Source organism: Varroa destructor, unplaced genomic scaffold (assembly GCF_002443255.2).
Source record: "Varroa destructor unplaced genomic scaffold, Vdes_3.0 BEIS01000003.1, whole genome shotgun sequence".
NCBI lineage: Eukaryota > Metazoa > Arthropoda > Arachnida > Mesostigmata > Varroidae > Varroa > Varroa destructor.
Window position 1 is genome coordinate 5,460,198 of NW_019211456.1, and position 13,436 is coordinate 5,473,633.

Below are 13,436 nucleotides of genomic sequence, written 5' to 3' on the forward strand. Positions count from 1 at the left end.
TCCAAAAACAGTTATATTATTTTGGGAATTTTTCAAAATAATTTCTTGTGTTCAGAAAATCAGAAAATATAGTTTCAGACTTACTTGAGTTGCTATTCAAATAACTTCAACTATCCGAATATGTCGAAACGGGAAGGAAATCTGATTGTGTCCTGAAAATTTTACCTTGTAGTCATGTCAAACGCTAGGTGAAACCATGAATATACTTTCGTTGAGAATACTTTCGTTTTGTGCTTTTTTTCAAAATTTTTACCTATTTAAATCTGTACTTTGTATTTGTGACACAAGCACATCCCAGGTGCATTTGGGATTTGCAATAATCTAATCTCGATGGTGAATCAATCAATGATGTGTGTAATTCGAGACAACTTTAGTATCTTAGGCGAAATTCCTCTTAACGACAGCTTTCGCGTTTCAATATCAGATAAATAAAATGTCTTCTTGCAGGCTTTTAAACCAGTTTCCCACGCCTTTTCGGATTATCAATGTTATATGCGTAAATAAAGTGTTTGACTGTAGAGTTTCGGGCTGTAGCTTGTCCATATCACGTAAAGCTGACGCTACTGGTACTTGTGATGTTTCTGTGTCAACGTGCCATGTCACGCCAGCTGGTCGATAGGCCGGTGCGCTGCTAAATTTCGTGGGCGTACGCAGGAGAAAGAAGCGCGGTTAATTTCAAAAGCTTCAACATGACTCAGAGCTACGTAACGTTCATACGAATAGTACGTACAGTGCCCGTACTTTCGGCACTTATCTACGAAGCAACGAATACATGCTAGGATAGACGCATAATTACGCACAACTATAACAAACGAGGATAAAAACAACAGAGTACATAAAGGTGCATCTGTGACTCGATCAGCTGACTTGTGACGTTTTAGAGGGTGGACCTGGTCACCATCAACATTACCATCGTTGTCGCGCTGGTGACGATGACTTCAGGCGAAATGATAACTATAGCATCGACACTGCCACAGTAACTATTTACTGTTTCTCGCATCGTGCAGCTGACGCACATATACGATTTCATATTTGGTCAACAGCAGCGTATAGAGTCTGTACTTCGTGCATTAGGGCTGGTATCATTACTGTAGTACTCAGACATAAGACAGGTCCCGCATGGCTCCTTTCGTAGAGATTAGCTACTCCTACGTCTCCATGGCCAAAGCTGTCGCTCTACTATTACAAGCAGTGTGTAATAATCGTAGCGTTAAATTGCCAAAGCAGTTACACAACACTGCCCGAGTGAATCTGTGGCACAGCCGACGCTCGGACAATGCGTTGCTGCGCGCCGACGTAACGGCATCGATCAATCAATGAGTGCAACGCGCATATCAACGCGTTCTGCTATGGTTTCTTGATGTCGAAGTCGTTAATCATTCTACCTCAAATAGGACTCGCAGCACAACAGACAGGAACGCGTCATTACACCACGATTACAAAGAACATTGATGCATAAACAGTATACGCTATATCTGCCTGTAATCAGCAACAAGTTTTTTACAAAACGGAAAATAATAATTTTCGCAACCGAAGCGACTTGTTTCTATACTAGGCATATGAGTCAATCTTTTTTTTGCTTTCGCGTTGTATCACAAGGTTCGTTAATCCCGAGAGTGTTAAGTACGTTAATAACTGAATATAACGGGAACGTTCTCGTGATGACATATATAGCCAAGCTCTCCACGTTACAGAAATTCACAGGGTAAAAATCTATAATATATGCAGTTCAGCCCAAGATTAGATGAGCATTGCGTTTACGTAGCCAAGTTGGTATACGGTCTATCCGTATGACCTATCCGCTAGTATTAGATGCAGATAACTGATTCCCTCCCAATTGTAAGTCTTTCATTGGTAAATTGAAATAACTAGTATTACATTATCTTTCATGATAATCATGATGTTTATTATTATTATGTTAGGTACCGTCGTATGGCGACTAACCCCTTTCCTGCAATACTGTGAAACAGCATATGTTTTGTTTCGATATTACAAGTTAACAATGAACGCGCATAGGATAAACGGAACCGATGCACCATTGGGTCGTCTGAATTAACCCCTCTACTTAATTTTCGTAGAGCTCAAAGCGACGTTTGTCTTGAGCCCAGAACTATCGTACCGAAAAAATGGCATCCCAAACTACTAAGTCTACTAAAGGACACCCTTCAGCGCAATTTAATTACTCTTCATGGTGGTGTCACAGAGAGAAAGGCGGCAAACATACAACGGGATTCGCACAAAGCGATACTTTTAGTTCGTTACCCTCCAGGCTTCGCATTAACATTTGCCCTCGTGCATTAGGGCAACAAACGTGGAACCAATACTGTATGTGGACGGTCTCGTAATGAACACAAACAAGTTCCGCTTAAATAGGGGCTATTAACTAAACAAAAAGGTTGAAGTTAGTTTTTAGATAGACAGGATGAAAAAGGATTCTATTGTTCAAAACAGGAAGAAAACCTACTAACAATGATACGGTTTTTTTTTTTGAAAAGAAAAATCCTGAAAATTTTCAGGTTGTTTAGACACATAAGCTTAACGCTAACGACAATAGGGAGACTGTATAAAGATAAGATTTAGAACAGCAAAATGGCCGTCGCTATGACGATGGAAAAACTGCAAAAACTATCATTTGAGACAGCAATTAAGCTATTTAGTTTGCAGGTTTCACCGAGTACCACCTAGGGAATACTAATTTTTCGGGACAAGCTAAGAGTAATCTACTAAGGTCGGATAAAGTAAACGCATCATTTTTGAAACTGGTTCTGGGACTTCACTCAATTATGCGCAACTGCTCAATATACCGGTTGACCAACACTCTGACGTTTACCGAGGACGTTTGAAGGTCACTCCAACCTTCCAAAACTTGCACATTTGGACGGATATAAAGGTCGAAATTTGTCGACATAAATCTTTCATTTTACGACGGAGAAGTTCGCAGAGCACGGATCCCATCACCTCCTTAGAAAGACACAGTGAGATCATGAGCTCATGGAACTTCGGTAAAATTATCTGTGCTAGATATCACTTCGCCTAGTATAGCCTGCTCAGACCAGCTAACCAACTTACAAATTTCAATACCTTGCTAGCTAAAAGTGCTTATATTAAGTCACATTCTATAACAAATGTTTGCAATCCTCGCTACATTTGTTCATATAATCGTGCAAATGAATGAAATTAGTCATTACTGTTTAATTGCCCCCCATAGATCTACTTCTGAATTTGTACCTAATTTTTTTTTACGAGAAGTATTTTTTGCCTAGAGAACTTCAGTCAGTGTCATTTTGGCCGTAATTAGCGATAACTCACGCTTTCGTAGTTCATGAGCTGCTGATTGATCATAAAGAACCGTAGAGCAGCCGATCTCTGCCCGAATGACATAATCTTTACTTATTCGATATCTTTGAAGGGATGGATGCTCTTGCGTTATATGCGATTAAGGGAAATATTTTATGTGGATTCTGATCGACTACTGCAAAAATTTTAATTTTTATGCTTAGAGGGTCGACCTAGCCATGTCTTGACTTCAGTGTCAAAATGATCACTGCAAAAATAAGCAAAGCATTGTGCGATCGACTACAGCATTGGGCCTATGTAACCCGGCAAATTTTTTCACCACGAGTTCTAATCGCGTTTAGCTTTTTTTAAACAAAACTTCAGAATCGATATTACAGTTTTAAGATTTCCATCTCTGGAGACTTGAATAATACGTGGAATCGAGTCAAACAATCTTAAGAAGACCTCAGCAGACATCTTTACAAGTATAATGAACCACTGCTTCTCGTCCCTCAACTGACTTTGTGGCGCCAAAATTTAAAACGCTTAAATATACTGAATAAGCTTACGGAACGACCGAATATTTTTATCCTACATACGTAGTTCATATAACGTTAGATAGAATTAACTGTGTGTGCTTTCATTGCACCCGGAGTAAAATAGTTGGGAGTGCTAATCTTGCCGAAGTTTGTCATATTCAGTTTGGACAGAGCTTTTCGCTGCCAATTTTCGCAAATTACAGCCCTACATAGTAATACTCGAAAGTCTCCTACTTTTTGATTAGTTGCACAGTCGTAGGGCCTAATAAAAGGGGCACTGGCCTCAAAGCGGTTTGGTATCAGAAGCCCCTATATTATTATACTTCTGGCATACAAATAATTATTACCTGTGGGTTAACATGAGACATGTCAGCCCAATATTTTCAAAAATTATCAACAACATCTAGCAGCGGGCTGGGATCTGAAGGAGAAAAACTTGGTAACGAGCTGCAAATTTTATCAAAATCAAAGGTATTTTTCTACGGTACGAGAACACTTTCGTAGCGGGGTACGGCCGTTATACGGGTAGCACAATATATGTCATTTTCTAGGTTTGCAGTGGTCTGCATTAGATAAAGACTATGAATACAATCGTAACGTTTGTTCTGGAAAGAAGTTGAATACATGTTTAGAAGATACAATCAAATGGGAGGAGACTCAGCGGCCGATAGACTTCTCTATGAAGCTAGCAAGCCAGTTCACACAACTACACAATTTGTGTGAATAAAGGAAGTTGTTTTTGTAGTTATATATGCTTTATATATATACATAGTTATCTGTCATGCATTCGCGTTCCCACTGTTGGTCAGGATTAGCAAATGAAAATCATTAACATAATAGTAGCACCATCACGGCAATATAAATTGATGGATTAGGATTAAAAAAGAACATGTGTCAGTTTCCTTGGTTTATTTATTTTAAATATGCTTCATAGAGAACATCAACTTCAACCTAGCTGTTGAAAGGCGCCATTTCAGTCTGGGGATGGAACGTTCATACCACATTTATGTGCAGTTATAGCAGAATATTTCGGAACGATTTTTTTTATTTTAAATTTCGAGGCAATTGTTTTACATTGGTGTGTATAAAGTTGTTCGATTCAAAGAATCTTTCTAGGTTGTTTGCAAACATCTGTACGAAACAGCATGTTGACCGATTAGCTACTAATTTAGGTTTGGAATTTTTCTCTCTACATATCATAAACCTGTCGAACAGCGTTTGATCGCAAGCTTAAAGTCCTAACCGGTTTGCTTAATGTTATTGTACATAATAACAATTCATTGGTTTCCTTATATATCACTGCGTTTGTACACATTTGCTTTTCCATATAACAACTGTTTCTTGCATAGGAACAGGTGATATACAGATGCACACATGCGCGCTTTGCAAGCGTATTACCCTTATGTATAAGAAACTCCGTAACTTTTATTCCCTATTTACTTCCAGATCTCTGCACTCCGACACACACACGTACATTTGCTTTAATTATTTAAAATTTTTTGATCAAACCACTCGATTACGCAGCACCTATGTTATCGTAGAAAATACTGGACTGTGTACTCACAGATATACTATTCAATACTCGCAGCAAATAACTGAAGAATACAATTAAGATGTTTGCCAAATCCAGTAGACATGTAATAAGGACTCGTCTAGTGTACGACATTCTACCCTTATTGCTATAAAACAATTAACAAAAACCTGGTCAAGCAATTCCGTCTTCTAAACTTTCCATTCCCGCTAGGTTCACCTGAGTGATTATTCTAGCCATACAATGGTGAACGTCAAGTTGCTGGATTCATTGACCTGATCATTTTCATCTTGCCATAAGAAACTTGACGGCTGCGGCCCGTGGGCCGCTGACAACCTCATCCAAGAGTGTCAGTGTGCACTACGCGTTATTTAACCACAGATAGCTTAGCACAAGCCGTATCCTTCGGTCATACAGCACAATGACGTGAGCTTTCACCATACCTACGGGAAGGCTTTTCAAAGTTGAACCTCACGCTAACTTTAGATACAAGTCATTAGCATATTCCTTACCCAGACTTACGACCCCGTCCTATCGAGCAAACCAACCATCTGATGGAATGCCCAATAGCGATACCGCACGTATATATCTAAACAGAGAGGCCTCCAGTGCCGCCTACGTCATTACAACGGAGTTCCCGCAGTCGCACAGAACAACCTCTCCCAATTACTCTCCGGGAAAATGCAAAATACAATAATATTACTCACGCCAATTAAATAAGAACGAATTACTCTCATCATCATTTTAACACTTGAAGACCTTTGTACTCCCAGACACGTAGTAATCATGCTTTGATTGCATTTGTTTGATAACCACTCAGACTGAGTATGGGCCATCTTCCCGTTGCCGGGACAGAACGATCATCAAGCAGTGAATTTTCCTCCGAAAAGAAAATCCCACAGCGGATTCACGCTCAGACCCACACCCTCAACGCATCATCGTGGCTTCAGGATGTACGAATCCGGCAAGCGGATACGTTAGATGTACTACAGAAATGATCCTGTGAAGTACGATCTTAGTTTTGTTCTCGAACGCTGCATTACCTAACGTCAGGTGGCTTTTTCAAGCTGTTAGTATGCAGAGCTTAGAAGGATCGAATTAGATCCTATCTGACAGCACTTTATTTAGCATAATTCCTTTGTACTCGGGTTTCGTCGATAAATATTAATTTTATAACGCACAAATGGTCCAAAATGCGATCTAACAACACTAAGACATATTAAATATGTCTAACCGCTCACTAAGAGTGGCTTCTCCCCCTTTTCACTTAGCCTGGGGGGCGTTGTGAACTGCAGTCAGCATGGCTCTTGTTTATTTTGCCTTAGAAACCGACCGTGACCGAGGCGTCTGCCATCTGAAACTAGCATTTCTGCTAAAAAAAAAAGAAGTGGATTACACGGCAACATTGGACTGTGTGCCCGCATATATACTATTCAATACAGATAGCAGATGACTGAAGAATACACTTATGTTTGTCAAATCCGGTATATTTTCCCAAATGTAAGAACTACTATAATAACTCGTCGACATGCTACCCTTATTGCTATAAAACAATTAACAAAAACCTGGTAAGGCAATCCAGTTCCCTAAAATTTCCATTCCCGCTATATTCACCGAAATGACTATCTTAGCCATACAATGGTGAACGTCAAGAAGTTCCGATTTACTTCACGGAAAGATAAAGTTCAGACGCGCTGCTGCACTCATTGATTCGGTCATTTCCATCCTGCCATAAGAAACTCAACTTCGTGGCCCATGGGCCGCTGACAGCCTTACAAGAGGGTCAATGTGCACTCCTTGTCATTTGACCACAGATACAGTTTAACACAGGCCATATCCTTCGGTCATACAGTACAATGACGTGGCCTTTCACCATAACTAAGCTAAGGCTTTCCTCCTCCTAGGTTTCCTCACGATAACTAAGAAGCACGTGATTATTAGCATACTGGTTACCCAGACTTTCAACCCCGTGATATCTTTAGTGCATAACATATTTGGCTGTTACTCTTCCCTAAGTCTAACACGTTGTGGTCTAAAGTTCGAACTCGATCATGTGATCGACATACACATGTCGTTTCGTCCTGGAAGCTAGCCGGCCCGGCGATACCGGGTATAAAACTCGAAATAGAGGCTTCGGGTGCTAGCTACGCCATTATCATTGAGCTCCCGCACTCGCACAGAACAACTTCTCTCACGATTTCGATACGTACCTCGTTACGGAACACGCTCGAGATAGCCTGCGTGCTTTTGTGATAATGTTGCTGAGCGGGTACGCTTTTTTTTTAGCGTGCAACCTAACACTTAGTCTACGACGAAACTTAACATACAAACTCACTCACAATAAAAGAGTCTTCCGCCAATATACACGTCAATTTATTAACAATCAATTAATCCTACATTCTATCACCTCGACATCTTTGTACTTCCAGAACTCAACATACAATCCCATCCACAACAATAGAGTCTTACGCCAATATACCTCAGTTAATTAATAATTCATTAATCTTACATTTTCGCACTTCAATATCAGACGGGCACTAATAGCGCTTTGATTGTTGTTGTTATTGTTTGATGAAACCACTCAGACTGAGTATGGGCCATCTTCCCGTTGCCGGGACAGAACGATCATCAAGCAGTGAGTGTTCCTCAGAAAAGAAAATCCCACAGCGGATTCACGCTCAGACCCACACCCTCAACGCATCATCGGGGTTTCAGGATGTACGAATCCGGCAAGCGGATACGTTAGATGTACTACAGAAATGATCCTGTGAAGTACGATCTTGGTTTCGTTGCCAAACGCTGCATTACCTAATGTGGGGCGGCTTTTTCGAGCCGTCATAATGAAGAACTTAGAACGATCGAATTAGGTCTTATCTGACAGCACTTTATTTAGCATAATTCCTTTGCACTCGTGTTTCGTGGATAAACATTGATTTTATAACGCACAAATGGCCAAAAATGCGATCTAACAACGTTAACACATATTAAATGTGTGTAACCGCTCACTAAGAGTGGCCTCTCCCCCTTTTCACTTAGCCTGGCGGGCGTTGTTAGCTGCAGTCAGCATCGCTCTTGTTTACTTCGCCTTAGAAACCGACCGCGACCAAGACATCTGAAAGTTACATTTCTGCCAAAAAAAAATTGATTACACGGCAACTGTGTAATCACAGAAAATATTGGACTTTGTACCCGCATATATACTATTCAATACATATAGCTGATCACTGAAGAATACACTTATGTTAGTCAAATCCGGTATCTTATCTCAAATGTAAGAGCTGTAATAAGGACTCGTCTAGTGTACGACATTCTGCCCTTATTGCTATGAAACAATTAGCAAAAACCTAGTAAAGCAATCCCGTTCCCTAAAATTTCCATTCCCGCTAGATTCATGGAAGTGACTATCTTAGCCATACAATGGTGAACGTCAAGAAATTCCGATTTCTTTCACGAAAAGGTAAAGTTCAGACATGCTGATGTATTCATTGGCCTGGTCATTTCCATCCTGCAAGGAAACTTAATGGCCCGCAGGCCACTGACAGCCTTACAAGAGGTGACCCTCTTGTTAATTAAATTGTGTTATTTTTTTAATTATTTTTTATATTTTTTAATATTTTTAAATATTTTTTTAATATTTTATTTATATTTATAATTAAATGTGCAGTCTTTGTTATTTGACCACAGATACAGCTTAACACAAGTCGTAGCCTTGAGTCATACAGCACAATGACGTGGCCTACCACCATATGTAAAGTAAGGCTTTTCTAAGTTACCTCACGGTAACTTAAGAAAAAGTTCATTAGCGTATTGGCTCCCCAGACTTCCAACCCCGTGATATCTTTGTACATAACATATTTGCTTATTGTTCTTTCCTAAGGCTAACACATTGTGGTCTAAGTTCGAACCCGCGCACACACACATTTCGTTTCACGCTGGAAGCTAGCCATCTGATGGAATGCCTAACGGCGACACCGGGTGTAAAACTCAAAACACCGAGGCTTCCGGTGCTACGTATGCCATTATCATGGAGCTCCCGCATTCGTACAGAACAACCTCTCTCACGATTTCGCTACCTACTTCTCGTTAGGAAACATGCTCGACACAGACTGCGTGCTTTGGAGATTCTGTTGCTGACCGTGTACGCGTTTTTTTTTGCGTGCAACCTAACAATTAGTCTCCCGGGAAATGCAACATACAGTCATTCACAATTATTCACGTCAATATTCGTCAATTTATTAAGATTGAATTAATCTTATATTTTAACATTTCGACATCTTTGTACTCCCTGATACATACTAATGACGCTCTGATTGTTTTTGTTTGACGAAACCACTTAGACTTAGTATTGGCCATTCTCCCGTTGCCGGGATAGAACGATCGTCAAGCAGTAGATTTCCCTCCGAAAAGCAAATCCCAGAGCAGATTCACGCTCAGACCCACACGCTCAACGCATTATCGGGGTTTCAAGATGTACGAATCCGGCAAGTGGATACGTTAGATTTACTACAGAAATGATCCTATGAAGTACGATCTTATTTTAGTTGTCGAACGCTGCATTACCTAATATCAGGCGGCTTTTCCAAGCTGTTAGTGTACAGAGCTTAGAAGGATCGAATTAGGTCCTATCTGACATCACTTTATTTAGCATAATTCCTTTGTTTTTCATGGATAAACATTAACTTTATAATGCGCAAGTGGCCCAAAATACGATCTAACAACGCTAAGACGTAATAAATGTGCGTAACCGCTCACTAAGAGACTCCTTTCCCCCTTTTCACTTAGCCTAGCGGGCGTTGTTAGCTGCAGTTAGCAACGCTTTTGTTTACTTTTCCTTAGAAACCGACCGCGACCGAGGCATCTGCCACCTGAAAGTAGCATTTCTGCTAAAAAAAAAGTGGATTACACGGCAACTGTATAATCACAGAGAATATTGTACTGTGTACCCGCATATATACTATTCAATACATATAGCAGATGACTGAAGAATACACTTATGTTTGCCAAAACCGGTATCTTATCTCAAATGTAAGAGCTGTAATAAGCAGTCGTCTAGTGTACGATATTCTACCCTTATTGCTATAAAACAATTAACAAAAACCTGGTAAAGCAATCCCGTTCCCTAAAATTTCCATTCCCGCTAGATTCATTGAAGTGACTATCTTAGCCATACAATGGTGAACGTCAAGAAATTCCGATTTCTTTCACGAAAAGATAAAGTTCAGACGTGCTGCTGCATTCATTGACCTGGTCATTTCCATCCTGCTATAAGAAACTTAATGGCCCGCGGGACACTGACAGCCTTACAAGAGGGTCAGTGTGCAATCTTTGTCATTTCACCACAGATACAGCTTAACACAAGCCATGTCCTTGGGTCATATACACGACAATGACGTGGTGTTTCGCCATACGCAATGTAAGGCTTTCCTAAGTTACCTCACGGTAACTTAAGAAACAAGTCATTAGCATATTGGCTACCCAGACTTTCAACCCCGTTGTATCTTAGTGCATAACATATGTGCCTGTTATTCTTCCCTAAGTCTAAGTTCGAACTCGATCTTTTTTTTTTCGTTTCGTGGTGGAAGCTAGCCGTTCCGGCGATACCGGATAGAAAACTCGAAACATGCAGGCTTCTGGTGCTAGCTACGCCATTATCATGGAGCTCCTGCACTCGCACAGAACAACCTCTCCCACGATTTCGATACGTACCTCGTTACGGAACACGCTCGAGATATGCTGCGTGCTTTTAGATACTGTTGCTGAGCGGGTACGCTTTCCTTTTTAGCGTGCAACCTTACAATTAGTCTGCGGGTAAACGCTATATACAGCCTCATTCACAACAACTACGCCAATATACGTCAATTTATAAATAAATAATCCTAATTTTTGTACCCCCACACACGCACTAATTACGCTTTGATTGTTGTTTTTTTTTTTTTTGATGAAACCACTCAGACTGAGTATGGGCAATCTTCCCGTTGCCGGAAAAGAACGATCATCAAGCAGTGGGTGTTTCTCAGGAAAGAAAATCCCACAGCGGATTCACGCTCAGACCCACACCCTCAACGCATCATCGGGGTTTCAGGATGTACGAATCCGGCAAGCGGATACGTTAGATGTACTACAGAAATGATCCTGTGAAGTACGATCTTAGTTTTGCTGTCGAACGCTGCATCACCTAATGTCAGGCGGCTTTTTCAAGCTGTTAGTATACAGAGCTTAGAAGGATCGAATTAGGTTCTATCTGACAGCACTTTATTTAGCATAATTCCTTTGTACTCGTGTTTCGTGGATAAACATCGATTTTATAACGCGCAAATGGCCCAAAATGCGATCTAACAACGTTAACACATATTAAATGTGTGTAACCGCTCACTAAGAGTGGCCTCTCCCCCTTTTCACTTAGCCTGGCGGGCGTTGTTAGCTGCAGTCAGCATCGCTCTTGTTTACTTCGCCTTAGAAACCGACCGCGACCAAGACATCTGAAAGTTACATTTCTGCCAAAAAAAAATTGATCACACGGCACCTGTGTAATCGCAGAAAATATTGGACTGTGTACCCGTATATATACTATTCAATACATACAGCAGATGACTGAAGAATACACTTATGTTTGTCAAATCCAGTATTTTATCTCGAATGTAAGAGCTGTAATAAGGACTCGTCTAGTGTACGACATTCTACCCTTATTGCTATAAAACAATTAACAAAAACCTGGTAAAGCAATCCCGTTCCCTAAAATTTCCATTCCCGCTAGATTCATTGAAGTGACTATCTTAGCCATACAATGGTGAACGTCAAGAAGTTCCGATTTCTTTCACGAAAAAATAAAGTTCAGACATGCTGCTGCATTCATTGACTCGGTCATTTCCATCCTACCATAAGAAACTCAACTTCGTGATCCACGGGCCTCTGACAGCTTTACAAGAGGGTCAATGTGCACTCCTCGTCATTTGACCATAGATAGAGCTTAACACAGGCCGTATTCTTCGGTCATACAGCACAGTGACGTGGTCTTTCTCCATACGTAAGGTAAGGCTTTCCTAAGTTGCTTCACGGTAAATTAAAAACACGCCATTAGCATATTGGCATACCCAGACTTCCAACCCCGTGATACCTTAATGCAAAACATATTTGCCTGTTATTCTTCCCTAAGACTAACACGTTGTGGTCTAAGCTCGAGCTCACGCACACGGACACATTTCGTTTCGTGCTGGAAGCTCACGTCTGATGGAACGCCTAACGGTGATACCGGGCGTAAAACTCGAAACATTCAGACTTCCGATGCTAGCTACGTTGTCCTCATATAACTCCCGCACTCGCACAGAACAATCTCTCCCACGATTTCGATTCGTACCTCGTTAGCGAACACGCTTTGGAGATGCTGTTGCTGAGCGAGAATACCAGTTTTCTTTTTTTTTTCGGTGCAACTCTCCGGGGAAATGTAGAATATAGTAACTCATAATAATATCTCATGCCCATTAATTAAGCATGAATTAATCCCACGTTTTATCCCCTCGAGACCTTTGTACTCCCAGATACGTAGTAATTATGCTTTGATTTGATGAAACCACTCAGACTGAGTATGCGCCATTTTCCCGTTGCCGGGACAGAACGATCATCAAGCAGTAGATTTTCCTCCGAAAAGCAAATCCTACAGCAGATTCACGCTCAGACCCACACCCTCAACGCATCATCGGGGTTTCAAGATGTACGAATCCGGCAAGTGGATACGTTAGATGTACTACAGAAATGATCCTGTGAAGTACGATCTTGTTTTAGTTGTCGAACGCTCCATTACCTAATGTCAGGCGGCTTTTCCAAGCTGTTAGTGTAGAGAGCTTAGAAGGATCGAATTAGGTCCTATCTGACAGCACTTTATTTAGCATGTTTCCTTTATACTCGGGTTTCGTGGATAAGAATTAATTTTATAACGCGCAAATGGCCCAAAATGCGATCTAATAACGTTAAGACATATTAAATGTGTGTAACCGCTCACTAAGAGTGGCCTTTCCCCCTTTTCACTTAGCCTGGCGGGCGTTGTTAGCTGCAGTCAACATGGCTCTACTTTACCATAGAAACCGACCGCGACC

At 40.8% G+C, this 13,436-nt stretch overlaps 1 long non-coding RNA gene and 5 other non-coding genes across 6 annotated transcripts; all 6 read right to left on the bottom strand.

Moving 5' to 3' along the window:
- Positions 1 to 6,157: 6,157 nt before the first annotated feature.
- LOC147756431 (small nucleolar RNA U3) lies at positions 6,158 to 6,363 on the bottom strand. Its single transcript, XR_015325490.1, has one exon. It is a non-coding gene; the product is annotated as a small nucleolar RNA U3 (small nucleolar RNA).
- Positions 6,173 to 13,207, bottom strand: LOC147756432 (uncharacterized). The gene is made up of 2 exons (XR_015322632.1): positions 7,856 to 13,207; positions 6,173 to 6,715 (listed from the first exon to the last, which is right to left on the bottom strand). It is a non-coding gene; the product is annotated as an uncharacterized LOC147756432 (long non-coding RNA).
- LOC147756433 (small nucleolar RNA U3) lies at positions 7,923 to 8,128 on the bottom strand. Its single transcript, XR_015325481.1, has one exon. It is a non-coding gene; the product is annotated as a small nucleolar RNA U3 (small nucleolar RNA).
- On the bottom strand, positions 9,675 to 9,880 carry LOC147756434 (small nucleolar RNA U3). The gene has a single exon (XR_015325484.1). It is a non-coding gene; the product is annotated as a small nucleolar RNA U3 (small nucleolar RNA).
- On the bottom strand, positions 11,290 to 11,495 carry LOC147756435 (small nucleolar RNA U3). The gene has a single exon (XR_015325482.1). It is a non-coding gene; the product is annotated as a small nucleolar RNA U3 (small nucleolar RNA).
- Positions 12,913 to 13,118, bottom strand: LOC147756436 (small nucleolar RNA U3). The gene has a single exon (XR_015325483.1). It is a non-coding gene; the product is annotated as a small nucleolar RNA U3 (small nucleolar RNA).
- Positions 13,208 to 13,436: the final 229 nt, after the last annotated feature.